Genomic DNA, 9,747 nt, shown 5'->3' on the forward strand with positions numbered 1-9,747 from the left:
GCCTTCCCAGTACATCATCAGGGTAAGTATTATTATTCCCATTTCACAGAGGAGGAAACGAAGGCTCAGAGAGATTGGCTGACTTGCCCAAGATTGCACAACCAGCAAATTGTGAACTAGAAGTGGGAGCTTGGTCTGTTTGATTGGAGATGAGAGCATGAGTTCTCCCCACACAAGTATCATGAAAATGAGAATTTATGTAAAACAAGAAAGGTGATCTTTTACCAGGATTGTTTCTGTATGTTCTGGGTGAAGTGTAGACTCATTAGGAGGTGTGCGTTGGGAGGGGGTGTCACAGCTTGTTAGGCGTATGCATATGGCTAACAAGAAGGGTGGTGGGGAGGTGCTGGCTTGGTGTGGCAGCTTAGCTGAGTTGGGCCATGCTGCAGCTCAGAAGAATGAGGTCCCCAGTTTGAGTCCCTCCACCTCCATCCTCTCACCTGCTTCCCAAGTGTTTTTTATTCGTTTGTTTGTTTATTTAGAGGCAGGGTATCATTTGCCCAGACTGGCCTTGAACTCTTGGTCTCAAGTGATCCTCCTGCCTCAGCCTCCCAAGTAGTAGAGACTACAGGTGCACACTATAGCACTGGGATTCCTCCCAGATGTATTTAACTCAGTCATAAGTGAGTCCAGCTGAGAGTGTAGACAGTGCCTAGGGAGCCCAGCAGCTCCCCTGGGAAGGTGACTCCAGGGCACAGGAAAAGCCAAAGGTCCTTGTGACCCCTAAAAAGCCGTCTTCATTATACCAACACTATGAACCCCAGTCTCTTCTGTTCCCCCGTCACTGAGACCTGTGTCATTCCTGTCTCTGTGCTCTTATTTTTGACATTCCCTCTACTTGGGCTGCCTTCCTCTCGCTGAGTCCTGTAGTCAGCCTCAGTCATGTGCATGGAACAGGAGTGCATGCTGGCAGAGTCCTGTGCCTACGTGGCTAGACTGCACGACACTTCCTAGCATTCTCCCCTGCCAGGTCTTTCTGAGTAGGGTGGACACGAGAGAGTCGTGCGGGGGCTGTGGAGGGCAGAGTGAAGCAGCCACTTTGTAGCTCACATACCTTGTCACTTAGCTGCTGGCTGTTTGTGTGAGACTACTGCTCCACCACCCCTTGGAAATATGTACAGCTTCTCTGCCTCCTGGCCAGATGAGTGAGCTTTGTTCTGTGATGAAGGACCCTATCTTCTGCAGGAAACCCTCACCATCAAGGTCAGAGCAACAAAACTGACAGGGGTCTTAGTCCAACCTGGTGTAATTCCAGCTCGGGCTCATGGGTTCTGGCTTATTGTTGTTATCCCTCACTTTATCTCCATCTTCCCCTCCCTACCTCCTGCCTTACAGACATGGAGATCCAGCATCAAATGCAAATACCTCTGCCTTACCTAGACAGACTGACCAGCTCCCACAATAACAGAAGGTCAAGTCTCTGTAACAGATCCCTTATTATTTCTGTATCTTAGCAGCTTTGCTTTTCTTACTGAACTTGAATTGAGGTATCAACATGGGTGGTGGTTGATGGTGGCTTATGACTCCTATCCATCCTTTGGAACCCAGCTCAAGTCTCCCCTCCTCCAGGAAGCTTTCCCAGACCCCACTAGTCATCAGTGGTCACTTCTGACTCTGAGCTATTACAGCACTTACTGCTTGTCCTGTCCTGCTTTAGGTTGTAAGTTATCTTTCCACTCATGGGTATCTTCTTGTCCTAGGTCAAAATTTCCTGCACTTCACAGATATAAATCTCTAGTCTCTTCCTGAAGATTCTTATTCTGTGAGCTTCACCTAGAACAATATGGTGAGCCGAAAGTGTGAGGAATTCAGCCCCAAGTAAACTGTGAGCCCTAAGATGACAGGAACCAAGTCCCTATTTTATGTGACAGGGACTGCACACATCCAGCAATAATAGTAGATTTGAAAGTGGAGGGTACCCAATCAGCCTTTTCTGGGGCAATATCCTGGCTTAGAATTCCCATTAAGTGAGATCTCTGAGACGCTTTTCTTTCTTCTTGCATGGCAGCGGAGGATGAAACCCCACGCAGTCAGGTGCTGGGGACGTCATTCACCCTGATGATCTTGATGGGGTTAATTCTTACTAGTCATGTCTCCCTCACTCTGATCAAGCCACTCCTTCTCCTCTATTGCTTTGGAAAGAGGACTGTTCTTGCTGGCTACCCAGGAGTCCACCTCCCAATCTCCCAGCATGTCCCCTGGAGCTGAGTCTGACAGATCCAGGCTCTTCTGCTTTTTCTTTGGGGCATTTTCTCCACGTGTTTCTCTTATACATTCTAGCTCAAACCTGTGCCTTAGAGTAGGCATTCAATGAGAACGGGTGCTGGATTGTCCATTGTCAGGGCCAGGTTGGCCCTGGCTGTGAAGGGGCCTGATGAGGGCAGCAAAAGGGTGGGCTTTGGTGGTACTCTGGGCGGGTTATGAGACCCTGCTTGCCTAGCATCTGAGAGATGGAAAGTCCATCAACCAGACCTGGGTTGCCCACCACTTTTCCTCCCCTCCCCAGAAAACCCCAGATTACCCACTGTAAACAGTTCTGTGACTGCGTCTCCTGGGAAGGTCAGATCTGATGTCCATGCTGGAAGCTTTTGTAAGAATTCCTCATGGTCGAATGCATCTGTTCCCTCATCAAAACACAGGCAGATTCCTCATGCTTGGCCTTAATTTGCTGAACTTGCACATAATTGAGACAGATTATCTGTTTTCCAGCTAGTCATTTTCTGTTTTGGGGGTGATACTGGGCTGGCTCAGGATGTTTCTGGTCAGAGCCTTGACCCGCTACCTGCGCAGGAGGGCTGGGTGCCCTGTGTGCCTACTTCCTTCTACAATCTAACAATAGAGAATGCAGGTGGATGCCTGGTGCAGGAGGAAAGGAGAGATACTGTCCTTCTACAGATGTGTGTGCCAGGGAGGAGGTGATGGACAGTAGGGTGCACTGTCCAGTGGGCAGATCTAAGGAAAGAGAATTTCTTACCTGAGTCTTCAAGGAAAGCCAGAATCAGGGCCCTAAACCCATTCAAGGACCAAGGAACAGCTAAAGCCTTTACGTTCCAAATTGGACTCTCAAAAGTAGCTGAAACCAAGTGACTTACCAGAAACCAACTCTGGAGTAGTTGCCATGCTAGAAGCCTAATCAACTCTAGGCTGAGAGGTAGAGCCAGGGTGGCAGAAGAGAGTGCGCCAGTGAATGAAAAACGACCAGGAGTGGGGTGTTGTGTGTCCCACTCTATGGAAATCATACTTGGAAAAACTGAATCAAAAACAACAGACTGTGACACAGAGGGTCATTGTGAACAAAGGGGATACCAGGAATATCCCTTTAAAGAGAATCCCCTGACACATGCCTAGTATCTGTGGGCTTACCAGAGTTGCATTTACACACTCATTTTAGGGACATGTGCCTAAAATGAAGTACATCTGTTAATCAGGGTACAGAGAGGCTTTGTGGTGAAGGGGAAAGAACTGGATAGGGGGTCGTGGAGCCTGGTTCTGCCACTTTCTCACTGAAAGACCTGGAGCAAATCACTGTCCCAATCCAGGCCTCTGACTCCCATTGGACAAAGGGTAGGACTGGATTACATGATCTTCAAGGGCACTTTTGGCTTTGACATTTTCTGCAGGAAGAAGAGGAAGAAGGCGGAGCTTCATGGAGGCCCTACTGTATTGCAGATGCTCGTTTGACCCAATGCCTTGGTAACCCCCAAAGGAAGTGAAGCTCAAACGATTAAGCAATGTGTCCAAGGTGAGAAGGTGTCAGGGCTAGTGAGTGTCCTTACCACACCCCTGTAGGAGATGGCAGGGAGGATTCAAACCTGGGCGGCCTGGCCGACCTGTGTGTGTGTGTGTGTGTGTGCATGTGTGTGTGTGTGTGTGTGTGTGGTTTCTGGCTGTGATCCTATAGGACAGGAGAGGCAGGGAGCCAGTGGACTCGCAGTACTGCTTCTGTTTTAAATCGAGACAAAACTTGGGACCATCATATGGGCTTCCTGTGGGGAAAAAGGGAGGACGGTCCATTTAATTAACACCCCACCAGACCCCTGGAACTCTCCCTCCAGCCAGAGCACCAGCAGCCCTGATAGCATCTGCGCTGCCCCATCACGAACCTGTAAGCAATTCACTTCCTACACTTATAATAAATAAGTCAATGAAAAAGATGTTCGACATAATTTCCCCAGAGAATGGAAGAAAGAAGTAGCGTGAATTGGAAGCTTCTATTATCTTCTGTTGTCTTGTCTCTGATGACAGATAATGGTGGCTGGTGAGGGGGATTGGCTGGCGGGGAGAATAATGCTTGGGTAAAGGTGGCCTTTAGAATATATCATCCCGCATCCAACTCAAAAAGGGAAGAAAAAAGCAAAAGACAAGGCAAGGCTAGCCGTGCTGCTCTGTTCAGGCCTCCTTTCCATCAACATCTAGCCAAGTTGCAGCCCTTTCACTAGAGAAACCATTGTATGAATCACCCTATTTGTTGCTGCTTCCCCCTGTGCCTTCAGAGAGCTGATTAATTGGTCCAATACCAGCTGCTCGTCACGAAGGTCTTAATTAAGAAAGAAATAGCCACCTTGTGAATTCTCTGGGAATCGATAGCCCTGGGGATGTCTCTTCTGCCTGCTGCTCAGGGAATGGTGAGGAAAAGAGGACAGAGGCAGGCTCCGAGTCAATGGGATTAAAATATTGGAGGCAGTAAGAGAGCTGAGTGGCCAGGAAACTCCAGGACAGTTCAGGAGGAAAGAATAATAGAGAGTTTGGCCAAATGAGTCAGCTTTCAAGGCTGAATCCAACTGGCTAGGGGCTGCCACAGGGGGAGTGAATTTTGGGGACGTCTTGGGTTTGGACTAAATGTTTAAGATTCGCTTTTAAAACGACAGTTAAAAGTATTGCAATTATTTTCAACCCTGACTGCCTGTAGGGGAGCTTTTAAAATACAGTGATGCCCAAGCCCCACCTCACTCCAATCCAATCAGAATCTCCAGAGGGTAGGAACCAAACACTGATATATTTTAAGAGCTCCCTGGCTGACTGTGTGGTGCACCTGGGGCTGAGAACCACCAAAGATGGTACAGAGCACGTTTCTTCTCCACATGTGCTCCCTGGGCCAGCGGCATCAGCATCAATATCACCTGGAAGCTTGTCAGAACTGCAGAATCTCAGACACCACCCCAGAACTACTCAAGTAGAATCTGCAAGATCCTTAGTTCATTCTCATTCACCTCCAAGTTTGAGAAGAAATAGTTTAGAAAATAGATTGTTTGGGGTTTTATTTCTACTCCAGCATTAAGGCACATTATTCAACTTCCCTGAAACTCAGTTTCACTGTATGTAAAATGGTACTAATGATATGTATATGCCACAGTTATCAAGAGAAGAAGACAGAATCATTTCTGCAAAGCATTTCACACACACAGTGCTTAGAACAGTCACTTCTCAATAGACACATGTGGTTCCTTTCCCTTCCACATGAGGATTAAATGAGATACATCATGTAAGACATTTAATAGAGTGCTTGCTTGTACTATGTGCTTAATAAATGTGGGCTATTCTTATTTCCTCAAGCATTCCTTAGGCAGAGCGAGACTCCTGCCTTTGTGCTCCTCCAGCTCGCTACTCATCCGTCTCCTCCAGCCCTTAGAGCATTGAATTTCAATAAGCCCTTTTTATGTCTCTCAACCCCACTGGGTCTTATTCAGCTCACTTCCTTGGGCCTAGCGCAAAGTAGGTCCAGGAAATACATAAATAAATGTGAAGACCTTAAAGCGTTCCTTAGTTGGAGAACAGAGAGGCCGGGGGTCACGTGCCTGGGGCTTCCAAGTCCTTAGATGTCCTGTTTCTTGGCCCCTGGGTAAGAACGAGGCTCTCTGAAGGAGGAAGGGGCCCCTTCCAGTGTCTGTGAGTAGAGAGCAGGTAACAAAATATGTCATGGAATATTCTGTGTGTTGGGTCAATTTCAACCAACACAAAATCTAAATGCTTTGTAGACCTAATTAAACTGTGAGCTTCTAGAAAAATAAAACCGACTTTGAGATTGTCTCTAGACTTCCTTTATTCCTAGCATGCTAGGGCTGGGAAAAAAAAAAAAAAGAAGAAGAGAGAGGTCAGTCCCCTTTGGCCGTTACGCCCCATGGCAAGCAAGGGGAAGGCTTGGCAGATGGCAGCAATGCCCTCCTAATTCATGGGTCACCCTGGAGCTGCCCACAGACGGTGCCAGCCCTTTTAATGAAATCACTTAATTGGCATGAACATAGGTGAGTGTACAGGTCACCTTTGCTCAGGTCAGGGGCTAAGATGGGAGCATGAGGCCTCTTGGGCCTGCACTAAGCACTTTTTTCAAGAAGACTGTGTTGCTGCCAGGTTCAAGAGAGAGAAGGTTGGAACCTAAAATACTAATAAACAGCTCATAGTCCTCCCTAGGGACCCAGCTTTGCCAGGTCATGCAGGACCAACCTTACAGTTACCAAGGGGTTGCAGACTGCCTCTCATAGCTTTGATAAAAGTCAATCATTTCTATTAGTTTATGCATGCACTCATTTAACAAAAGGTTTTCCAGTCCCTGCTCTGTTAGGTATATAAAGTACTTTTCTGTACATTGTTCCATTTTATTTCTTTTAACTAGACAAGAACTTTCTGAGTTAGCTACTATCTTCCCATTTTACCAGTAGATAAGCAGAGGCTTAAATAAGTTAAAGAAAAAATCTTTAACTTATTTTTGTTTATTAAAAATTAATTACTAATTTTTAACTTAATTCATTAACTTATTAATTAACTTAGCTCAAAATCACACAACTTGACAGGATTTGAACCATAGACTCTCTGATTCAGGCCTCGATCAGTAGAAAGAGTTTACAGGCATGGCCTCCTGGTCCTTTAAGTCAAACGTTCCAGAAAGGTTTAGGACAAGGTCATAGAACTCCTGGCAGTACCAGGTGCCACCAAGAAGGAGGGTGCTTTGTTTCCGTAGTCTTGGGGTACATAAAACTGGGCAGGGGGCAGTGGGTGGGGTTACACCAAATCCAAGCTGCGTTCATCTGTGCCGACCTGACATCCTGAGCAGACCAAGCCCCAGGCAGAAAGAGTGCTGGAAAGTCAAGACATGTGGACCTCAGTCCTCCCTGCTTCTTGAGACACGTTTGACCTTGCAGAGGCCCTTGCTCTTGCCATCTGGGGATTTAGGGCCAGATGGCTGCCCAGGTCTCTTAGAATTAGGTTGGCCTGATTCCTTGAGCTATGGGGTTGGTGTTCCTGGAGTCACTGCTAAAAATTCTGCAAATTGCAGGGAAGCCAATGTTTAAAGACTTCTCCATTGCACTTGTGGCTACATACATCCACACACCTCCCACTGGGTCACGACGTCCTAGGGCTCATCCCACTGCCAGGGAGAGAGGCCCTTCTTTCCTCCATCTTCTACATCCCCAACTCCCAGTTTCTTTTTCTATGACCTGGGGGTGCCAATAATCTGTCTCAAGTTTCTGATGGTGAGGTGCTTGAGGTTGGGAAGCCTTTCCCTGACTGTCTCATAAGCAGAAATGATCATACTGTGTGCCCAGCTCTTTGTTCTCCCCTTAGCCTCCCACTCAGTTTTCCAGGTGAGGACAGGGGCCACATGGAAAGGGAAAAGGTATTATAGTGGAAGGGATGCCCAAGAGGAGTGTGTATGGGAGGGGTTGAGCGATCATACTAGACACTTTCAGGTCTTTTTTATTGGCCATTCTGTCCTCTACTTTCTTCTTGCTTCCAGGGAGGTGGGTCTGTGTCTGTGGCTGGATGCAGTGAGAGCAGCCAGAACCAACACCCAGCCTATTCTTCAGCCACAGGGGTGAGGCTGAGTCCACTAACCTGGCACCTCCACGGTTTGCCCTCAACAAGTGCCTGATGCCTAAGCAGCCTCACCCATGAAGCCAAGGGTCATTCATCAAACCCATTTCCCTAAGCATCTCCTACATATCATGTACCTTGCCAGGCTGTGGGAATGCAGTGAAGAACATGATCCACATGGTCCCTGCTCACAGAACTTGCAATCTTGTACCAGAAACTATTAAACTAATAATGGCACAAATAATTATAAAATAAAATTGCGGGAAGTACTGCATGTGTCAGCTCCTGACCTTCCTTCTGCTTCCAGGACTGGGTGTAATTAAAAGTGAGGCTACTATGATGCACCACTAGAAGATCTGGGAGGTGAAATCCAGTCCTGAATCTCCTCTCACCCTCTGACTCTTGGGACAGCAGAGCAAGTGAATAAGAAAGAAAAGAAAGAAGATGCTATGAAAAGATGGCTTGGAGCTAGAAGGTGCTAGTGCAATGGATGGGGAAACCACATATCTGTCATTTCCATCTCTTCCATGTCACTGATGTTGGTCCTCTTGACCCTGTCTCAGCTCAGACCTGCATCATTTTTTCCCCAGATGATTGTGGCAGCCTTCTGCCGCCGGTCTTTCCTCTCGCCCAGCCCAAGATAGCCTCGATAGGACTCTGCAGAGAACCTCTCCTCTTTCTGCCTAGAGCAGTATTTCTCAGCCTTTTGACTATTGACAATTTGGAGCTAGATAACTCTTTGTTGGCTGGGGCTCTCCTGTGCGTTGTAGGATGTTTAACAACATCCTTATTAGTAGTGACAACCAAAAATATGTCCAAAGATTGCCATATGCCATATGATTTGGGAACCACTGGCTAAGAGATATTATGCCCTTGAACTTGATATTCAAGGCTTTCCATGATCTGATTCTGAGCTGTGTTTCAGGCTGAGTGTGGTGGCTCACACCTGTAATCCTAGCACTTTGGGAGGCTGAGGCAGGCAGATTGCCTGAGGTCAGGAGTTCAAGACCAGCCTGGCCAACATGGTGAAACTCTGTCTCTACTAAAAATACAAAAATTAGCCTGGTGTGGTGCCACATACCTGTAATCCCAGCTACTTGGGAGGCTGAGGTAGGAGAATTACTTGAACTCAGGAGGCAGAGGTGGCAATGAGCCAAAGAAAGAAAGAAAGAAAGAAAAAGAAAGAAAGAAAAGCTGTGTTTCAGTATGCTATTCCTCTGTCCTGTCTCTCACATTCTATTATGTAGCCATAATCAAGTACATGAAGTTTTCTTAAAGTGCCCTACCCTTTTGTTGCCTTTGGCCATCCTGTTCTCTTGACTTACAGGGCCATGACATCTTCTCTATCTATTAAAATAGATCTACTTGTGTCACAAGATTCAAATAAAAGGCCTTGTCTGAGAAGCTTTTCCAGATTTCTAGAATTTAGTTATCTTACCTGTCAAATAAGGATAAAAATTCTGCCCCATGGATTGCCCGGAATCATAAAATTTCAGGGTTGTAGCAGACCTGGAGATTCACCAATGTCTTCTTTCAGAGAGACAGACGGAAATGCAAAGAAGTGGAGTGTCTTGTAGAAGTCATAGCCAGATGGAGAATAAGCTGCGCCTAGAGCTTGGTGTTCTAAATTCCGAGATCAATATCTTAAATCCACTTGTCAGCTTTTGCAAGATGAAGACACTATTTAATCAACAGGAAAGTTAACTTTGTGGCCACAAGGTCACAAAACCTCTGTGCACCTCAGTGTTTCTCTGTAAGGTGAAGGGCTAAACCAACTGTTCCCCAAAAATCATTCCAGGCTGCTTTGTGCCACTATGATACTAATTTTCTTTTGAGAAGACTGTCATTTAATCATAAGGTATTCTCATGGGGAGGTATTCTTAATACTTCCCAGTCCATCTCATTGTGGGGGCTGGAAATTTCTGCCCTTGCTACCTA

General features: G+C 46.6%; 1 long non-coding RNA gene across 1 annotated transcript; it reads right to left on the minus strand.

The window, feature by feature from the left end:
• Positions 1–5,474: 5,474 nt before the first annotated feature.
• LOC140708762 (uncharacterized) lies at positions 5,475–9,482 on the minus strand. Its single transcript, XR_012088970.1, has 3 exons — positions 9,248–9,482; positions 9,096–9,156; positions 5,475–5,884 (listed from the first exon to the last, which is right to left on the minus strand). It is a non-coding gene; the product is annotated as an uncharacterized lncRNA (long non-coding RNA).
• Between the last annotated feature and the right edge of the window lie 265 nt (positions 9,483–9,747).

This window comes from Chlorocebus sabaeus, chromosome 16 (genome assembly GCF_047675955.1).
Source record: "Chlorocebus sabaeus isolate Y175 chromosome 16, mChlSab1.0.hap1, whole genome shotgun sequence".
NCBI classification, from domain to species: Eukaryota; Metazoa; Chordata; class Mammalia; order Primates; family Cercopithecidae; genus Chlorocebus; species Chlorocebus sabaeus.